We start from the raw sequence: 18,870 nt of genomic DNA on the forward strand, positions 1-18,870 counted from the left end.
AGATCTCAAGCTGTTTCATTTAAGTACCTAGAATGATATTTTAAAATAATCATAAAATTGCAGTTCTTTCAAAAACTAAAAATCGGTGTAACTTCTCAATTGTTGATACCAAAGAATTTTTCTTAAAAATTAGTTTTTTTTCAGAACTCTCTTGAAACTGAGGATTTTAATATTTTGCCCTGTCTAAAGTAGAAAACAGGTACCTAAGTGAGGTACAGTTAAGGTGAGGTAAGGAACACTTACCAAAATCGAGTTGCCAACAATTTATTTTCAACCAGTCTCGGCAAATATTTAAACTGAGAAAAAGTAGGCATCCGAAATCGGACTTTAATTATCTTCTTTTCTCCCCCTCCAATCAAACGCAACAATTGAAATTGTTACATCATTAACACATATTTCTTTGAAAATTTACCTTACAACGTTCCCAAAATTTAGGTTAGTGCAATGTAACATGATTTTTCTCATTTATTGTGCTCTTGGAAAAAACAAACATTCTGTTTACCGCACTCTAGTTCATTTGTGTAATAATGCTCTAGCATTCAGTACAAGTAAAACGGAGCCTGAGAGACGATAAACTGGTTCGCTCTTTACGCTTGGGTCCTTTCATATCTTGGTCCTTACACGCAGTTTAATGAAATGCTATTCCGATGTGATGATTGCTCATGCTTAATTTCTACGGCAGTCTACGTTGCCTTGGTGGTAGTAAATAATCAAGGGACAAAGAGCCGGAGGTAGGGCTCACAGGAACATCGTTTCTCTTTAATCCCTATTGGATATTCTAACATGCAGAAGCTCAGTTTTAAGAAAAGTAAAATGGGTCAGTTGTATATGTCACAGAAACAAATTATGATAGTTGCAGGTCCTTTACACTGACAGTGCTGAGTCACGCAAGTGATGTATTGAATATTCAAGAGGTATCGTTTTACATTCACTGAGAGAATTAGAAGAGGTTATGTGTTGGATCAACCTAATGAAAACGTACCAGGTAGTGTGGGTAATAAAAATAATAGAGAACGGGACATATCATCACTCCTAGGACAAATGGACGCAACTTTGTATTGTACTGAGACATAATGTTCATATAGCTTGGTGCGTACTTGCAGGGCTCGTGTGAAAATGGAGGTATGACCTAATAATTAAGAAGTGATGAGATGTTTTGATGGCGAGATGAGCTTGGCCCAACTTGTTGAGTGGGACATTGGTCAAATCGGGACGAAGGTCTAAATTTGCACACCTTTCTGCCGTGATGGCGAAGAGAGCCATAAGCGCATTTCTGCATGAGCCATGATTAGCACATGATTTTCTTTGTTTTGAGGTTCATCCTAGTTTGCACTTATCGCTCTCTTCGCTATCACTGCAGTGTAGTCTCATGAGAGTAATGGAGACTTACCACTTACAACTTGTGAGACAAAAGTATTTCATGGTTTCCAGTGAGTCCTAAACGATACCTGCCCTCTCCATGTTTTCCAGAACGACTTTTCTTCTCATAATAATGACACTGTGACAGGTATGTCATTTCATGTGACTCATGTGAGGAAGTGAGAACAGAAATTTCGTTGCTGGAGGGAGGAAGATCTCAGTTGATTTAGATCATTAATTTTGGGTAGGATCTGTCGATCTACATTTCCTGAATGATATACTAACAAACTTTAAGTACTTACATTTATTTTTGAGGCTGCATTTGAAGAGAGACTGGAAAAATAGACCAACATCGTCTCAGGCTGTAACAACGAGGTAACGGCTAACGGCTCCTTCAAGTTGCATCCTGAAAATTCCTCAACGATGTACGCGGAACGCGGACGCGGATCATCGGACCAAAAGGGAATTTCGTTCCCGGAACACGAACTGAACTGAACTGAGAACTCGTGATAACAATTCGTAAACAAATCAAACCACAATTTTTCACCAGACCACTACAGTTTTCACACTCTAGTTTTCACGAAGGAAATATGAGAATGAGAAAGAAATGGTTTCGTGTATCACCTCAAATGCACGTTTGGGGCTTTCCCGAGTTATTTACCGAGGCTTTAAGGCGTTACCAGTCGAAGTGTTACACTTCGTTTCCTGAATACATTTCTTCCTATTATCAGTGTGAACAGCTAGCAAATCCCCACGGAATTTTATTATTACAGTTCTTCGTATGAGTTCAAACGGAAATGTCTACGATTGGCAATTGAAACATCCTTTACCTGCTGCCAGTGAGTAATTTGCCATGTGAATAATTTCTCTTTTTTTCTTCTGGAGGGCTGTGACAGCTGACATTATATTGACCCTTTGTACTTATATTTGCAGAGACTTCAATTTTCATGCAATCGGTGGATAGTAATCCCTCAATTAATTCCCTAACTTGATACCTGATTTTACTTACAATGAGAAGTCTTGTCAGGAAAGAATAATCTAAGCGTATGTGCATAGATAGTCTGCGCAGAGTTTACGTGTCGAAAGAGAACCAACATTTCTGGCTTATTTCAGACATAACATTACCTGCAATTAATTTCTTCACGCAGGATAGGTGCTTCTGTAAATGCCCCAATGTACTTGGCCATGTTTTGATCAATGTCATCCACTTATTCTACACGGTTATCTCCAATATTAGTCTCAGCAAGCAGTGGGCAAATCTTAAGAAGAGAAACGTTGATAATTCTATTTTATCATGATTTGACGCTCAACAAAATCTGAGTTTTTGGGTGGTTGTGCCGGTGCATGAGTAAATTTGTTACCTACTGTCACATGTGTATTATGCCTCCAAATTTGGTTTTGATGGCCTCTAAAACGATGAGGAGCTGACAACAATGTGTATATCTGCATGTATCAGTGGTGCGAGCGCGAGCTGACATTTTGTATCTCACTGGCTGTTTCCCTGATTGTGAGTTACCTTGGAAGCCTCAAGTGTGGCAAAAAGAGATGAGGTAATCAGCATTTTGTCTCTTTCCTCTCTGTCGCATGGGTTCAAGGGTCAGCAATCTAAAGCGCAAATGAGAAGCAACACTTCAGCTCACACCACTGTATTTTGTGTTCTGTCTCTGTTTTGAGAAGAAACTGTGTTTGAAGAGAGTTAAATAGATGAAGCAACTAGGAGTTTTTCCAGCTGATGATTTAACACTGAAGAAGCATAACATATACAGGGTGGTGATTAGAAACATTCTTAACAGCAACCTGGAAAGCCCCCTCCCCCCTTCTAACTTTGTACTTAGTTGAGGTAAAAATTTAAACGTTCGGGGCCTTTCCTTAGTCAAGGCCGCGCCCCCTAACTATGCAGGGGGACTCCTTGGGGGCAACAGACCCCAACATTTTGCGTCCAAATGGAAAAACCACCCTTATGTATGATAACGCGTTCAAATGAACCTTAAAAAAAAAAAGAAAAAAAAAAAAAAAAAAATTATTTTTCGTTAGGTAAAGAACAAGTAATGATGCTTTAATGATTAATTAATCTTAAAGTAATACAATTTCTTTAAAATTTACTTTCTCCTTAGGTAATGAAAACGTAATAATTATTTAAACATGATTTAATCTCAAAGTAATAAAATATCTCTAACATTTACTTGTTCTTTAGGTAAAGAACAAGAAATCATTATTTAATCATTATTTAATCCTGAAGTAATAAAATATCTTGAAAAATTACTTTTCTATTAGGTAATGAACAAGTAATCATTATTTAATTATTAATTAATGTTGAAGTAATTAAATATCTTGACCATTACTTCTTCATTACGTAATAAACAAGTAATAATTATTTAATACATATTTTCATCTTTAGGTAATAAAATAAATTAATGTTTACTTCTTCATTAAATAAAGTTTAAATAATGATTACCTAATCATTAAGTAAAGAAAAATTTCAAAATTTTTTTATTTAATGATTACCTAATCGTTAACTAATGTTTATATAATCATTAAATTGATCTAATGATTAGGTAATATTTACTCTTTCCTTACTTAATCTTGAAATCCAAATGCTACATGGGAACATCTATGAAACATTCTCAGCAAACATTACAACAGACCGCATTATAGATCAGAGCAAAGTTTCTGACATAATACTGAATGTGAATTGCTTCAATATTTTTAAATTTAGTGAACACAAAAAATATCCAGAATATTACTATTGAGCATTATATCTCTCCGTAATCTAATAATTTTGCTCCCAAAAGGATGGCTTAAAAAAATGCTTAAAACGTTAACTATCTCTTTAAGGCTGTACAAAGGCTAAAAATTGTATGTTCTCAAAAGATTCCATAGGAGGAAAGAACTAAAGGTTAGTTTTAATTTCTTTCACTACTTTACTAGGTACGTAGTTTTTAAAAGCTTCAAAGGTCCGAGTTGAAAGTTCATTTTCCAATAGACAAATGCTAATTATTGAAAAGACAAAGAAAAACTTTAATGAAATGAAACAAAAGGAATTAAGAAACTAGACAATACCATTAGTACACTTTGAAAAAAAGTATTCAAAATAGGTAACTATTGATTAGTAAACTTAAAAACTAGAAGAGAAAAAGTCACTAAAAATGTGGCCCTGACTGTGAGTAACAAGTTGGTGGAATAGTCCTGGGATAATATTTTGCAGGGAAATCAAGGCCAGAGAAAGTTCCAACAATTTCCATTAGAGTAAAAAATTTTCTGAAAGACAGAAATGTGAGAAGAACTTACGTTCAATTAATAGAAATTTTGCTGATAACATAGGCCAAACCGAGGCAAAAACAAAGAAGAAGGAAAAAAATCTTATTTTTCGAAAGCACACGGGAAGAAATTGCATATGAGGAAAAACATTTAAGACAGGCGTAAAGAATGTAACAACGAAACACGTAGGAAAGGTGATTGACACGTTTTCGAAACGTTTCCTGTATGTGCTAATATCCATGCCGATGAGTCGTTCCCATGTGTCTGAAACGAGTCTGATGCGAATCTGATCTGTTGTCGAAGAAAGGTTGAACCGCAGAAAAACATTTTAGACAGGCGTTAAAAATGTAACAACGAAACACGTAGGGAAGGTGTTTGACACGTTTTTGAAACGTTTCCTGCAAGTTTCTATTTTCATGCCGATGATTCGTTCCCATGTGTCTGAAACGAGTCTGATACGAATCTGATCTGTTGTCGAAAAAAGGTTGAAACGCAGAAAAACATTTTAGACAGGCGTTAAAAATGTAACAACGAAACACGTAGGGAAGGTGTTTGACACGTTTTTGAAACGTTTCCTGCAAGTTTCTATTTTCATGCCGATGATTCGTTCCCATGTGTCTGAAACGAGTCTGATACGAATCTGATCTGTTGTCGAAAAAAGGTTGAAACGCAGAAAAACATTTTAGACAGGCGTTAAAAATGTAACAACGAAACACGTAGGGAAGGTGTTTGACACGTTTTTGAAACGTTTCCTGCAAGTTTCTATTTTCATGCCGATGATTCGTTCCCATGTGTCTGAAACGAGTCTGATACGAATCTGATCTGTTGTCGAAAAAAGGTTGAAACGCAGAAAAACATTTTAGACAGGCGTTAAAAATGTAACAACGAAACACGTAGGGAAGGTGTTTGACACGTTTTTGAAACGTTTCCTGCAAGTTTCTATTTTCATGCCGATGATTCGTTCCCATGTGTCTGAAACGGGTCTAAAACGAAGCTGATCTGTGGTCCAAAAATGTTGAAACGCAAAAAAACATTTTAGATAGGCGTAAGAAATGTAACAACGAAACACGTGGGGAAGGTGTTTGACACGTTTTTGAAACGTTTCCTGCAACTCTCTATTTTCTTGCCGAATGCCGGAGCATGAGACATAACTTACACGTTTTGAAAACTGTCCCTGAACCTATCAATAAAACGTTTCTAATATGTGTCGTAAAAATATTTTTAATACATTTATAAAATGTGTTAATGATACGGGAAAACTTTCCTCTCATTGAAACATTTTAAAACTGTGTTAGAAATGTATCAATTGAAAGATCCGATATAGACACTTACCGAAACATTTTAGAAACCTCTCCCAATTTTGTGACACCACTTGTGCTATTAGGGTTGTAATGTTTTGAGCACAAGTCAAGTTTTGGTCATCCCTTAAGTTACCTTAAAACCTCAAAGTTTTTATTAAAAACAAAATTCTTCAGATATTTTGATTTTAGATATTTTTAATTTTGAGTTTGAGGTAAACGTCACTTTCGGGGATGCAAAATCGTTCTCATGGATAGCTCAACCTGACTCGCATCTCCAATCTGATATAGATCTGATAATGTTTAAAGCGCACCAAGTAGGCACTCGCCGGAGAAGTTTGTCAAACCGAGCACTGTTTTCTGAACAGTTTTCTCATCACTTCCTTTCGTGTGATTAGGAGTAAGAGGTGATGGTCTCCAAAAACTGATTTTTTCAAACTTGTCGGCCGTTAAAATATTTAGTTTCCGGACGGGATCCTTTAGATGCGAATCATTTCATCTGATCCAAAGGTGGGTGCTTTTTACGCAAGCCACATCATTAATAAAACAGTCAAGATTACGAAGGACGTGGTCATCAGAATGAGCCGGGTTCCCAATTTGAACCTTGCTTTTTAAAAGAGGCAATGTCCGCTCCAAGATGAGCCCCGTGCGGTTGGCACCTTTGTGGATTTTAGGGCTCCTCCGGGAATGGGAATGTTCTCTTTTATCGAGTACGGGTCCATTTATAATCAGCAGAAGGCAAGAAGCGGGCCATCTTACGGTGATCGTCCAATTTTTCAACGGTGACAATCGGTTTTTCAAACCGAAAGGTTTCAAGTGGCCTCTACGGGCCGAGAAATCCGATTCTGGCAATCCGGTGGCCGAAAGACCGCAGTCTAATAAATGAACGAAACCTAAGGAAAATCAGCTTCAGATCTTTAAAGTAGCCTTTCATTTATAACTTGCTCCTTTCTCGAGACTATTCATTTTAATCGTCCTCAAACCTGGATTTTTTTTACCTGATGATTCCGTGACTATACGCTTGCTTTCAGTTGGGTTTCGATAGAAGTGCAAATTTTGTCTGCAGGGTGTTGGCTGACTTACTGAGTTGGTCAGTGACCGTAATGTATCCTTGCTAATAATGCATTTGTTCGTTTTAATGATTAATGATCTCGACTGATAATGGATCGATTGTTTTTCTATCCATAAACCTTCCACACACTCATTTAATTTTTCAGGTTTTCGATTATTCAAACTATTGCCCTTCTCTACACCTTTTTTAAAACCTAAAATTTCACATAAATATTCGCTCATCAAAGTATATCTTTTCCTCACATCTTTACCAAATAAGGTCTACAGTTACTCTCGTAAAACAAGCGTCAAACACGGCAAAAATCAAGAATCACTTTGGAGACTTTAACGTAGGGTATAAAAGTAGGCGTATCGAGAAACGGGAGTCGTTTGACGCATAGGGGCATTAATATTTAAAAAGTCGATCACTAAACCATATGAGAGATCGCCGAGACGGCAAAATGTAGGAATTTTTTCAGGGACTTTAACGCAAGGCAGCAAAGTAGGCGTACCGATAAACCGGAGATATCACCCTGTGCGGAAATGTATAACATGGTTTTTCGGTTTTTCATTTTCGGATTCAACCCATGTACTGGTCTTGTTAGCAATGTACATGGAAGGATATGTGCAATTATGCGTATATCTGATTGAGAGATGTAAGATGAAAGAAGCAAGGTACATTTTACGGGCAGGAGTGTAAAGCAAATCACAGTATTTTTTTGAGTATGATGTTAACGATGATTTTGGCCATAGAAACAATGCAACCAACAGTTTCCATTAATTTTTGCAAACCTAGAGGATTCCAACATCATGAGTTTAATCCTTGATTGGTCCAGCTGACCCATTTCTTAAAGTCAAAACATCGAAAAGGGGTAGAAAATCAACTGAATTCACATGCGAACTAAAGGATTTCTAACTTGGTGCCTAGGAAAAGGCGATTTAAAAAAGAGGGAAAATAGGGGGAAAACAAAGGAAACAATGGGGCCCGGGACAAAATCACCAACCACACACATAGATAGAGGCACACGCCACGCAAGGCGATGGGGAGGGGCGGGGGTTGGAAAATCGGGAACAATAAAAAATATCAGTGCTTAAAAAAAAGGAAGCCCAGATCGGAGTAAAAAGGTCGTGTGACACTGTGACTGAGGACACACGATCCGGATTCCCGAGCGCACTCTGCCGTGCTAAGTAAGAACGTCGTATGAGCCATCAAACGTTGCCAAATTTCCTTCGACAAATAACGAATTTTTTTGGAAAATTAGTGAATATTTCTCCTTCGATTATTTAGAGGATTTCAGCCGTAATTTGATCTAAAAAGTCTGAAAATTTCAAGGAAAATTATTCATAACTTTCTACAAGAATACATATTTTCAAAGAAGAAACTTGGCAACATTCGAAGGCTTATACGGCGTTTTTACTTAGCACGGCAGGGCTGCTTTCTAAAATCCATTGAATGGGAAGTTGAGAGTTCGTCCTCGCTGGCGACCGTAAGTGAGGTCGCGTCAAATTTGATATATCGCAGGTTGCCCTGATGAATTGGTGCTCGTTTGGAGAGCGCCTTGCACTGTGCAATAAGTCGTAAATAGTTTTCACGGCATTCATCGGGCGAGAAGACCCATTGTTGGACACTGTCCGGCCGGGTCCACCCCGGTCATTGATACGACCAGGTTAGAAAGACCTCACAACGCGCCGTGGCGAACTAGATTTGTTTACTTTCCAGCTCGCCTCTTGTTTCAACCGGACTAATTGTTATTGGGCCTTTGTCCCCGCATTTGTGCACCCTTTGTCCCTGGCCAGCAGTTCTTTGAATGCTGTGCTCCTGTGCTTCGCATCCTCGGGGAACCAGTGGATTCGATATGTTAAAAAGGGAAGAGTTTTGACACCACAAAATCCTCTTGTCAGACATTCAAAGGCCGCTGATAAAGGAGGGCTTTCCTCCAGAGTCCAAGTTCTATCCGTTCGCTTGTTTACTTATTCATGCGTTTTTTGCTGCTTTGTTTTAAGCTAACCTTGTTTTTGTATTGGTGACGGGTGTAAGGACATTCACGCTGCAGGTGGACCAACACCTTCACGAATTTCTTTCCACGGTCGTCGTTAGCATTTCAACACGAAACTTCGTTTCCTCTTGCTTAACGGTACATTTCAGAGTAAAGGAGAGAAACGACTTACTTTGCAAGACGACACAACCTTCTCTGCATGCGAACATGTCTAATAATTGTTTTTAAAAATTCTAACTTTAATTATTTAAAATTACAATTTGAATATTGTGGGTCTAAATACCAAAGAATGCATTTTTCATCTGCCTTCTGTTTGGAACAAGGGGCCTTTAAATGCAAACTGTCATGTAAAATGAATATTGAAAACAAATCTGAAAATTCTCAGCAATTTTTTTGACATTTTTTGAATTTATAAAGGCTTTTGCCTGCATAATTCTTGGTGCAAACAGCATATGCTGTAAAATGTAAGGCTTAAGGAGAAAAAATTTATTGAAGAGCAGTTGAGAGACAGCTGAATGAAATGACTAGTTTTTTCAAATACGTACAAAAATGTAAGCATCTCATTTGATCAAATCACTCTTAAAAATTCATAGCTCTTCCCAGCCCATTTTTTTGCCATGATGCTTAAATTCGGCCCGTATCGTCGTTTTCTAGACGAGAGAACGTTACCATATTGTGTCAAAAATTCCAAGTCGAAAAAAAAAAAAAATATTTAAGACGTTAGTCGTTAAACTTCATCCTCGACAGAGTGTATAATTCTTTATATTGCCAAAAAATGAAGCATCATGGCTCGCCCAGCAATCCGAGAATGGAACATTATTCGGCAGAAAATCGTAAACTCGGATACCGTTTCATTCATCGCCTAAAGCGGGCGGAAATGGGCGTTCTATTTATTAGGACATCACCTTGAGATTAGGTCTGCCCTGTCTCATAATTTGAGCCAATATTTACCCGGGAGCCGGAGAAGCTTTGTCGAGGAATCTGCGGATTGATGGTGGGTACTTCCATCTTCATTAGATGACCTTTGAGAGCGTGCCCTCTGCGTATCGGTGGGGTGGTGACCCGGAGAAAGCCATAAAAGAAGCGTGTCATCGGAGGGTCTAATTTATGAGTTACGCATACGATGGATTGAAATAGCGCGTATAATAAGTGGAGCATGGGGTGGAGGAACATCCCACATCGGAAGTCCGCTCGGGGCGCGATGCGCGGGGCAGCCTGGAAGTGTGGAGACCTCCCGGTTCGGAGACAAGATTGGGGTGCGTTCCCACTGTGTTGGCAGATCTAATGGTGACATTTCCGTCACAATACAGGGCGATCCATACGTCTCATGCTGTTGGAGACATAGTGACGTCTGAACACAGCAAGAATGGGCAATCTTTATTTTATAGTTTTTTTGGTTAATTTTAATTCTCGCGACGGTATCAAACTGAGACAATTTCGTAAAAAATACCATTGAGATGTCAAGAATCAAGAGGTGACCAGAGAACAAGGCTCTGAAACCTACACGGCGCTTTGATACGACTATTCGTGCTTTATGGATGTGCTTGAAGTATCATCAAAATTGAAGGAGAAATGAGACAACTGGACCTGATTCCGACTTTATGCCAAGCCGAAAGACAACCTCTTTCTAACGAACCGGAACGATTATCCTCGACGTCTAGGCAAACTTTATCTTACAGTTTTTCGTTCAACCTCGCGACGGTATCGAACTGAGATTATTGCTTAAGAAATACCTTTGAGATGTGAAAAATCAAAAGGCGACAAGAGAACAACGCTCTGAAACTCACACGGCGCTTTGATACGACTATTCGTGCTTTATGGTTGTGCTTGAAGTATCATCAAAATTGAAGGCGAAATGAGACACTCGGTCTTGACCCCATCTTTGTGCTGCGCTTAAGGATGACTTTTTCTCGGGTATTCCCGGGCAAACTTTATCTCAGTTTTTCTGAATTTCACGACATTTTTGACCAATATTCCCTCTTCAAATATTTAAAACTCGTCCGCATCACAAGAAAAATTCAGCATAGGAAAAGGAGACAATGTTTCATCGTAAAATGTGTGTACCGAAATTAATTCCGCTCTTTCTTCGACGCAAAAAGATCTTGGCCTGTACATTTTCGTAACCGAAATCTGTAAATCCGTGTTTATTTAAATACGTCAACAAGCAAACTTAACTTTCTTGGACATTGATTATTCATCATTACAAAAATGAAAAAATAATTCTCCTCTTTCAAAATCGGTAACATAATTGTTTTCCTTCTCACGAAGCTGAGAAATGGAAACTCTGGGAGTTGCTCTATTGGGCCTTGTCTCCAGGAGCCGTTTCACGAGATTTGTCCCAGGGAAAAATCCTACTTACCAAGTTGGGAAAAATATTGAGTTAATCAATATTTTTCCTAGTACCAAGTATGGTACCTACTTGTACCCCTAGGACCCACTGAGAGAAGAAGAAGAAGTGAAAACGAATTGTGCGATATTTTATTCATTACTACATTGTTAATGTTTGTTTAGTTAAAATAATGTGTCTCATTGTCAATTGAGTGCATTTATTATTATAATCCCGGTTAAATACTCGACTTTGACTACTTTATCTTCCCGCGCAAACTAGTCGCAGGACTGTATGAGCCCCGTCCCGTGGAGACGGTAACTGGGAAAAATCCCAGAAGTTTCATTCTTGCGATTCGAACTTAGGACAAATCCCATGAAAACGTCCCGTGGAGACAAGGCCTTGGTAAGTAATTGTGAGTCACCCTGTATAGCGATGGACCTCCGGTCAGCAGCATCAATAACAGGCTAATCACCCGAATAACTCGGGCAATCCGTCTTCTCTCGTTTGACTTCTGACGTGCCTGCGTTTTCGTGGGGGCGTTCTGTTATTACGCACGAGTTGAGTTGTCAACGTTGTTTATCCTCCCGATGTTTTTACATCCACCAGTCTCGTCGATATCCGTATCCGAAAAGAAATGGGCACACCGATTGGCTTCTGCGAAGACTTACACAGGCGTACGGTTACGCCATTGGCACATGAAATATTAGCGAGCTAGACACTTTTGTCCCGTGCATTCCTTTGAACTAACTGGGGGGTGTCTCCATCATCCTGCAAATGCTTGAATTGATTTAATGTTATCTGTGAACAATTTACATTTAAACGAGCCCAAACTTAAAAATCGTATTCTAGAGGCAAATTGAGTAGAAAACCTCATGATGGTAAATTTTTCACGCACAAGTTTTTTTTTTTTTTTTTGATTATTATGGAGATACCGATGCAATTTGAGACATGAGACTCTTCCTTGTCACTGGATCAGACTTCTTAGACCACAAACAAAAATTCATTTATCGGTTACCAATGTAAAATAATCCGAATTATCTATATTAAAATTTCCAATTTTAATGTATTTTGAAAAGGAACCTAACCAAGTAAAGAAAAAAACAGAAGCTAAAAAATTGTTCTGGCGGTTTTTTTTTTTTTTTTTTTTTTTTTTTTTTTAAATTAAGACTAGCGCAGATGTTCAATGACATAATCGAGATATTAATTTTTCGACTATGGCCATGTACTTACAAAACGATTTATTTAGAGAAACAATTTGTACGTTGGGGAAACAAGTGAATAGTTATCGTGGCGTTTTATGCATTTTCACAGAAAAGCCAATAACCGCAGTTAAAAATTGGTCTGCTCTTTTATTGCTGGAAAAGATGATCAGATTTTTTATGACATTCCTTTAGATGAGAAAAAAAAATGCATTTCATTTTGCAAAAGACGAAGCAAAGAACCGTGCACTTGAGACAACACTTAAGATGTAAAATCTACAGCAGATTTTGAATAAAACTTGAACGTGCTTGTTGGATATGCATATTGCTTGGCTGAAATAAAAGCGCCACTACATGACAACGTTCGGAAGCAACTAAATCTACTCGAATGATGTCCGTATTGCATAGCTAAAAGTTGAAGGCGCAACCTCGACTCAATGCCCGAATGCAAGATGAAACTTTTCTCCAACCCGGTTGAATCCAAATTTTGTTAGGTTTTTTCAATGTTCTTTGTGATAGCCGAAGTTAACACAAACTTTAAATGAGCTTGTGTGTTATCTCTCATATTAATTGAAAGTATTACACACGAGAGTATATGGTATCCTCGGTACAGAAGACATTCGCAGCAGCTTTATGAAAATTTTTTTGTCTTCTCTGAGTAATTTTCTCGTTCAAGAAATAAAACATGGGAGTAAAAAATTCACTTCTTGTCGAGGTCATTATTTGAGGTCGAGGGCAAGGCTCCACTCCAACAAAACAAAAAGAAACCGTTAGTGGCAGACAGTATAGATACTACTTTGACATCTACGGACGTCAGACTAAACACGCTTGTAAAATTGGATTCGACAACGTGGGAGAAAATACTATTGAACGTATTCATGCTAAAAGGAACTATGCGCATAGGGATTGCGTGCAACATAGTTCCTTTTAGCATAAACACGTCCTATTGAAAGAATGATTTTGGTTCTGGAGCCAAGCGTGCGCACCCTGTCCTGCGACCCTCAATTTACGAATGACCAAGTCATTCAAAAAACGAGTCGAAACGAAACCAAAATATTCGACCAGTGCTGTTGCTGTTCCCTACACGATGCGTGTGGTCAACACAACAATTCACCTCGAACAATTAAAGATATCCACAAAAGGGAGAGAAAGGGTGCAGGTGAAAACAGTGAACCTACAATCGATTTATTTCGCCTTTGTCTCGTGCTCGCTCGATCATTTGATTGTAAAATGCTGGTTGAACGCTATGCGCTGATGGCACACAAAAAAAACCCTGAGGTCTTCTTTGTTACCACGATAATGTCTTAGAATCCTTGGTGAAAAAATGTTCTCTAACCCTTTGCTCTGCGAGCAAATATTTCTTTTTCTCAAAAGATGCTCAATGAGTGTTTAGTTCAATGGGTCAGTTTGAATACATTTTGCAATTAGGAACTAGAATTTTTGGCTCATCCGTAAAAACATTTATAGCCATGGATACATTTTTTCCAAAGTGAGCTAGAGATTGAAGTCCCTGATTGCAAAATGTAGTGCAGTTATGCGTGGGTGACAGAATCGCTTGTTGATGTTTGTAACTTGTATAGATTTTCTTCCTCCAATCACTTCCTTATATTGTCTCCTGAGGAAAAAGGTCGATGGTGCCATAAAATCAACTTTGCATGCCATAAACTCTCACAACTTTTCATGACAATTTGCGACACACACATATTTTTTGCTGGTCGCATGACATACAAATCACCAATGAATCCAGGAATGAGGGAAACATGGTATGCACTACTGCATTTTAGAGAACGTTACTAAGTGTTTGGTGGGGGGCGATGTAATTTCTTCAGTAATGGACAGGCATGGCGATGTAAATCCGACAGTAAATTAACGTCTTGTGTAGCTTAAACTGAAGACGCAAGCTCACTGGTGACCAAACTCGGATGCAACTTTGCGAGCGTGTTTGATATCCATGTTGCATAGCTGAAAACTGAAATGCTACTTAATTTGGAGGATCTGATTCGTTTTCACTGTAATTTTCAAACCACTCAAAGTCAATTCACTTATCAAAGATATATGCTGACGAAACAACGGGCAGATGCATCGATGAAGATCCGATGAATTTTCCAACTTTCAGAAATGAGGGGCTTTGAGGACAAGGCGCATGATTGTATTTTTTGAACAAATTCACATAATAATGATTTCAAGTATAACTAGTCTCAATGCATGAACTGTGAAAAATTCGCTCCAAAAGTTCAATTTTTAAGCATCAAAAAGTCAGTTTGAACTCTCTTTTCACCATAGCGACCCGTGTGATTTCAAAACCCCAAACACGCATTTCTCGAAATATAGCAGAAGCTTCCCCTATGTGCCTCCAAGTCACTTAGTTTTTACTATAATACGAATTTATGGAGACACAGAAATTATTTTACTTATGTTTCACTCGACAAGATTGTTAATTCTTGAAAGAAAAAAAACTCCGTGCAAAAACTGCTCGCGAGAATAAAACTCGCAAGGAATCATGACGTTAATACCTGACATTTGTAATTCTTGATTAATGAAACTCGTGATCGAACGGATTTAATCTGATTGGTCACGCTCGCAGAATTACCGAAACTTCTTGCCCCGTTAAAAATGATATTCCTCTAATTTAATAAAAATCGATTGAATCAATGACAAAGAACATCCTCTTTCTTCAGCTCTGTTTCTCTCATGTTTTGCCCGGGCTCCGATATTGGCGCACATTGCATCGCCTCCGTCAGTTGCTTCCCGATGCTCGGCACTCGGGCCGAACGGTGCAGTGGCGTGGCGCGCTATGCGATATATCCATCGATCTGCCATTTAGATCTATGGAAAAGTATCGATGAGCTGGGTGTTCGCAACGGACACCTTAAAAATCGATCTTTTAGCGTAGCTTCAAATAGGAAAATATCGATTATCGATCATTCACGCCTCGCCAATGGAACGGTGTAGCGACGATGAGTCCAATGAAGACGAACAAAAAACGAAACAAGAAAAAAAGCAGAGAGACAGTCGAGAGGAGAGGCGCTCTCATTTCTCCCATTCCGAGTGTTATGATTACAATTGGATGTTTCTATTATTAAATTAGTTATGCACTGTGTGTGGTCAGTTATACTCGGTAATTGAATAAAAACATCCGCGCTGGCTTCCCAGCCGCACGGAAACTGTTTTTTCAAACTTGCGTTTCCCTCCCCTCCCTGGCTACTGGTTCTCACCGCTCGTTCTGCCACGTTAAGTCAAAATCGCATAACCCTTCATAGTATGTGATTCAGATATGCGGTTTTGACTGATTTTTCCGGGAGAGGAAACACGACGGCACTGCCAGGTTATGGTACTTTAGCTGTAATTCTCTCTCTCCATTTCAGTTGTTTTTCATTTCCTCTAATCAGGCCGGGGTTTTTTCTCACCGATTCGGAATAACAGTTAGCGTAATTATACTGTTAGCCCCTTTTCCAGAGCGGGAAATAGATACGTTGAACGTCTCGGTCGACGATACGGTCATCGATCGCCCGATCTCTGTTTCTAGCCCAACGTCGTTTATGGGATACTGCAAAAACGTATCGTCATCAAAACAGATGGCAGATCGTCGTGATTGGTTCCAGAATTCCAAATGACGTCTGTCCTTTCTTTGAAAATAGTTTGTAATCAAAGAGATGAAAGCTAGGGGCAAGTAGATGGTGAAACTACCGAGTCACGTATACCTCCGTCCACGTTTCGAACTAAGAAAGCCAGTGCAATTTCTGATGATTTTTTTATGACGTCATACGAAAAATATTGCCAAAAATTTGTGAAATAAGTAATCAATGTGTTGCTAAAATTTAAATTCCATAAGAATCGGTGCTTCTAAAAAGGGCTAAAGTCTATTTTTCAAAATTGATTTTTTAAATTTTTTTAACTTTCCTGCTGTCATTACCATGATGCCTCAGGAAACAGCGGTGATCCGCTTGTTGAAACGCGATGCACAGGAATGCAAATTTCACGTGAAAAGGGCGTAAAAAATGGAAGAAAACCGAGAAAAAGTGGACTTCCGCCCTTCTTATAAATACTGATTCACTTATAGTCCATATGGCAGTATGGAAACTACTTTTCTACAATGTTTCATGATGTTATCAAAATCTTTGTTATCATCTGACTCATTACTAATATGATAAGGCGCACATACGTAAACAGTAAACTTGTGACTAGTAAGCAAGTGCATAAGCCCCTACAGTTGAATTTTTAAGAAGATTAAGACTGCGCGATTTTTATTCAAAGTAACGCCGGCTTTCTCGTGACATAAGATAAATAATTGATAAAATTTGCCTTCAGAACGGCACCAAAAGTTTCTCAGTGAAAATACAATATGTGAGCGAAAATTTTATGACGTTGAAATGCATTCGTGTAATTTCATTTAGGATACGGTGTATTTTTCTCAACGGAACTCCCCAAGATTTGGAAGGTTCAAGAGTGGTTATCCCTAGAATTGTATGCACAGAGAAAGCCAGAAGGACCCCTGAAAGCCTCTTGGAGGGCGAATATCTTGAATTCTTAGAGGAGACCCTCGAGAAGTTCAAACGGCAAACTGCACACTAACACTATTTCGGGATTTCGAAGCTGCAGTTCAAAGCAGGGCGCTGAACCCGAGACCACAGATGGTGGTCCAGGTCCACGTCGAATCCATCTCAGATTTGAGGAACAAGACAGGCCGCGAGTGCAAGAAGATGAAATGTGGTTGTTTGGGTGTGAGCTAGGGTGGTAGGTGGCGAAATTGCCTCGCCCCGCACTCCACGCTGCGGATTAATGAGCTATCAACACTTAAATTATCGTTTCGCATATTTTCGACTTTTTTTACCCCTCAATGAGCCGATACCCAACACCTGGTCGCGGCCGAAACAACTGGAACCGGCTCGTGTTGAATCCGATAAATTAACTTTAATTCAGTCGTCTGAAGAAAAAAACGCACACGTAGATAAAGGTTACCTTTGCGGTCGAGTGGGTTTGGCTTAGCGGAGCGGGCTTCGGGGCCGAGCTAAATGTGGGAGGAGGACTCGACGATCCTGGACTTGGTGAGGGAAACGCCACACGCCAATTCGTACACGCAAATATCTTTTATCTTGTGCATTTTGTTTTATTTCTGTGTCATTTGGCAGCACTGCATGGGAGGCGGGAGTTTTGGGCGATGCGCTTGTCATAATTAATACCACCCGAATTACAGGTTGCGCGCGCTCCGCCATTCTTTTATAATCAAATTATTCTTCCTTCCTTCGGGTCGCTCTTTCTTTCGAGTCGATCTGCTCACCGTATAAAAGGCAACATAATCAAAAATTGCACGGTCTGATAAAAAAAAGAGCGAAAATTTTGTAATGCGTGAGCAGAGCACTTTTTAAGTGCTCTGCTGATAGCGAACGTGTTTGGTATTCAATGGGCCTGCTGTAAACTTCAGCCAGAGGAGAAAGAATAGTTTTTCCTTACAGAAAATGGCTCAAAACTCACGAAGAGCACATCGAGAAAGTCCTAATTCCACACACTCCTAATTTCACAATCTGCGGAAGAATTCTGCGTTTTTTAAAGCTTCATTCAGCTTCAAAAAGGATACTACTGCACAGGTGCACATTTCATAAGAGGAATCGTTCCGTCCAAACCTTCCGCCCTAAAGGTCCAGTTACATGATCAAATTGAGCCATCAAATTTGGCCTCTCATTGGTCGCATCCTCAACTCAGGTCTTTTTCCACCAATCAGAGCTTCAATTTCATAAGGTGCTATACACAATATCCAGCATGTCTGATACTTTCTTGTACAAAGCGTAAGAAGGCACCATTGTCTTTATCAACACATGGAAAATGTAAATATAAACACGTCGGTTGATAAAATCCCGCCTTGTTATCTGTGTTTTGGCGGGTTAGCATCGGACATGTTGGAAAATGAGTCATATCCTAAGTGCGCAGGGATTGGATGGGACGACTCCTCTTACAAAATGTTCACCTGCGCCAAAGTGTCGTTTTTGAAACGGGAAGTTATTTTTCACGGAGATTGCGAAGTTAAGAGTGTATTTCACACTTTCCCGGTGCACTCATCATGATTTTTGAGCCATTTTCTATTAAATACAACTCTTTTAATTTTATTTTGGTTTTAAAACCAAAATGGACCACTGTGATCCAATTTCTTCGAAGTATCTACCATTACAAGTTGAGAAACCCGTTTGAATGGTTCACGGAAAAAGTACGGTCAAAACCACAAGTCTATCTGATTTAGGATCCAAACAGGTTACAGGCCTCAAGTGAAGATAATTAAAATCTGATTAGCATTTACCATATTAAAATAAAGCTATTATACACAAATACGTTAAATACTAACAGAGCTTTAATTACCTACACCCACGAATTTACTTGAGTCCGTTTAC

At 38.9% G+C, this 18,870-nt stretch overlaps 1 protein-coding gene across 2 annotated transcripts in view; it reads right to left on the reverse strand.

Annotated features, from left to right (window-relative positions):
• Positions 1-18,870, reverse strand: part of LOC109029698 (uncharacterized) — a 34,461-nt gene that overhangs the window by 7,919 nt on the left and 7,672 nt on the right. The window contains exon 1 of one of the 2 annotated variants that reach the window (XR_011900300.1): positions 16,404-18,827. The exons of the other annotated variant lie outside the window; for it this stretch is intronic. The gene's annotated coding sequence lies outside the window, so the exon portion shown is untranslated. Of the gene's footprint in view, positions 1-16,403; positions 18,828-18,870 lie in introns of those variants that run through there. 2 annotated transcript variants of the gene reach the window in all.

This window comes from Bemisia tabaci, chromosome 7 (genome assembly GCF_918797505.1).
Source record: "Bemisia tabaci chromosome 7, PGI_BMITA_v3".
Taxonomy (NCBI): Eukaryota; Metazoa; Arthropoda; class Insecta; order Hemiptera; family Aleyrodidae; genus Bemisia; species Bemisia tabaci.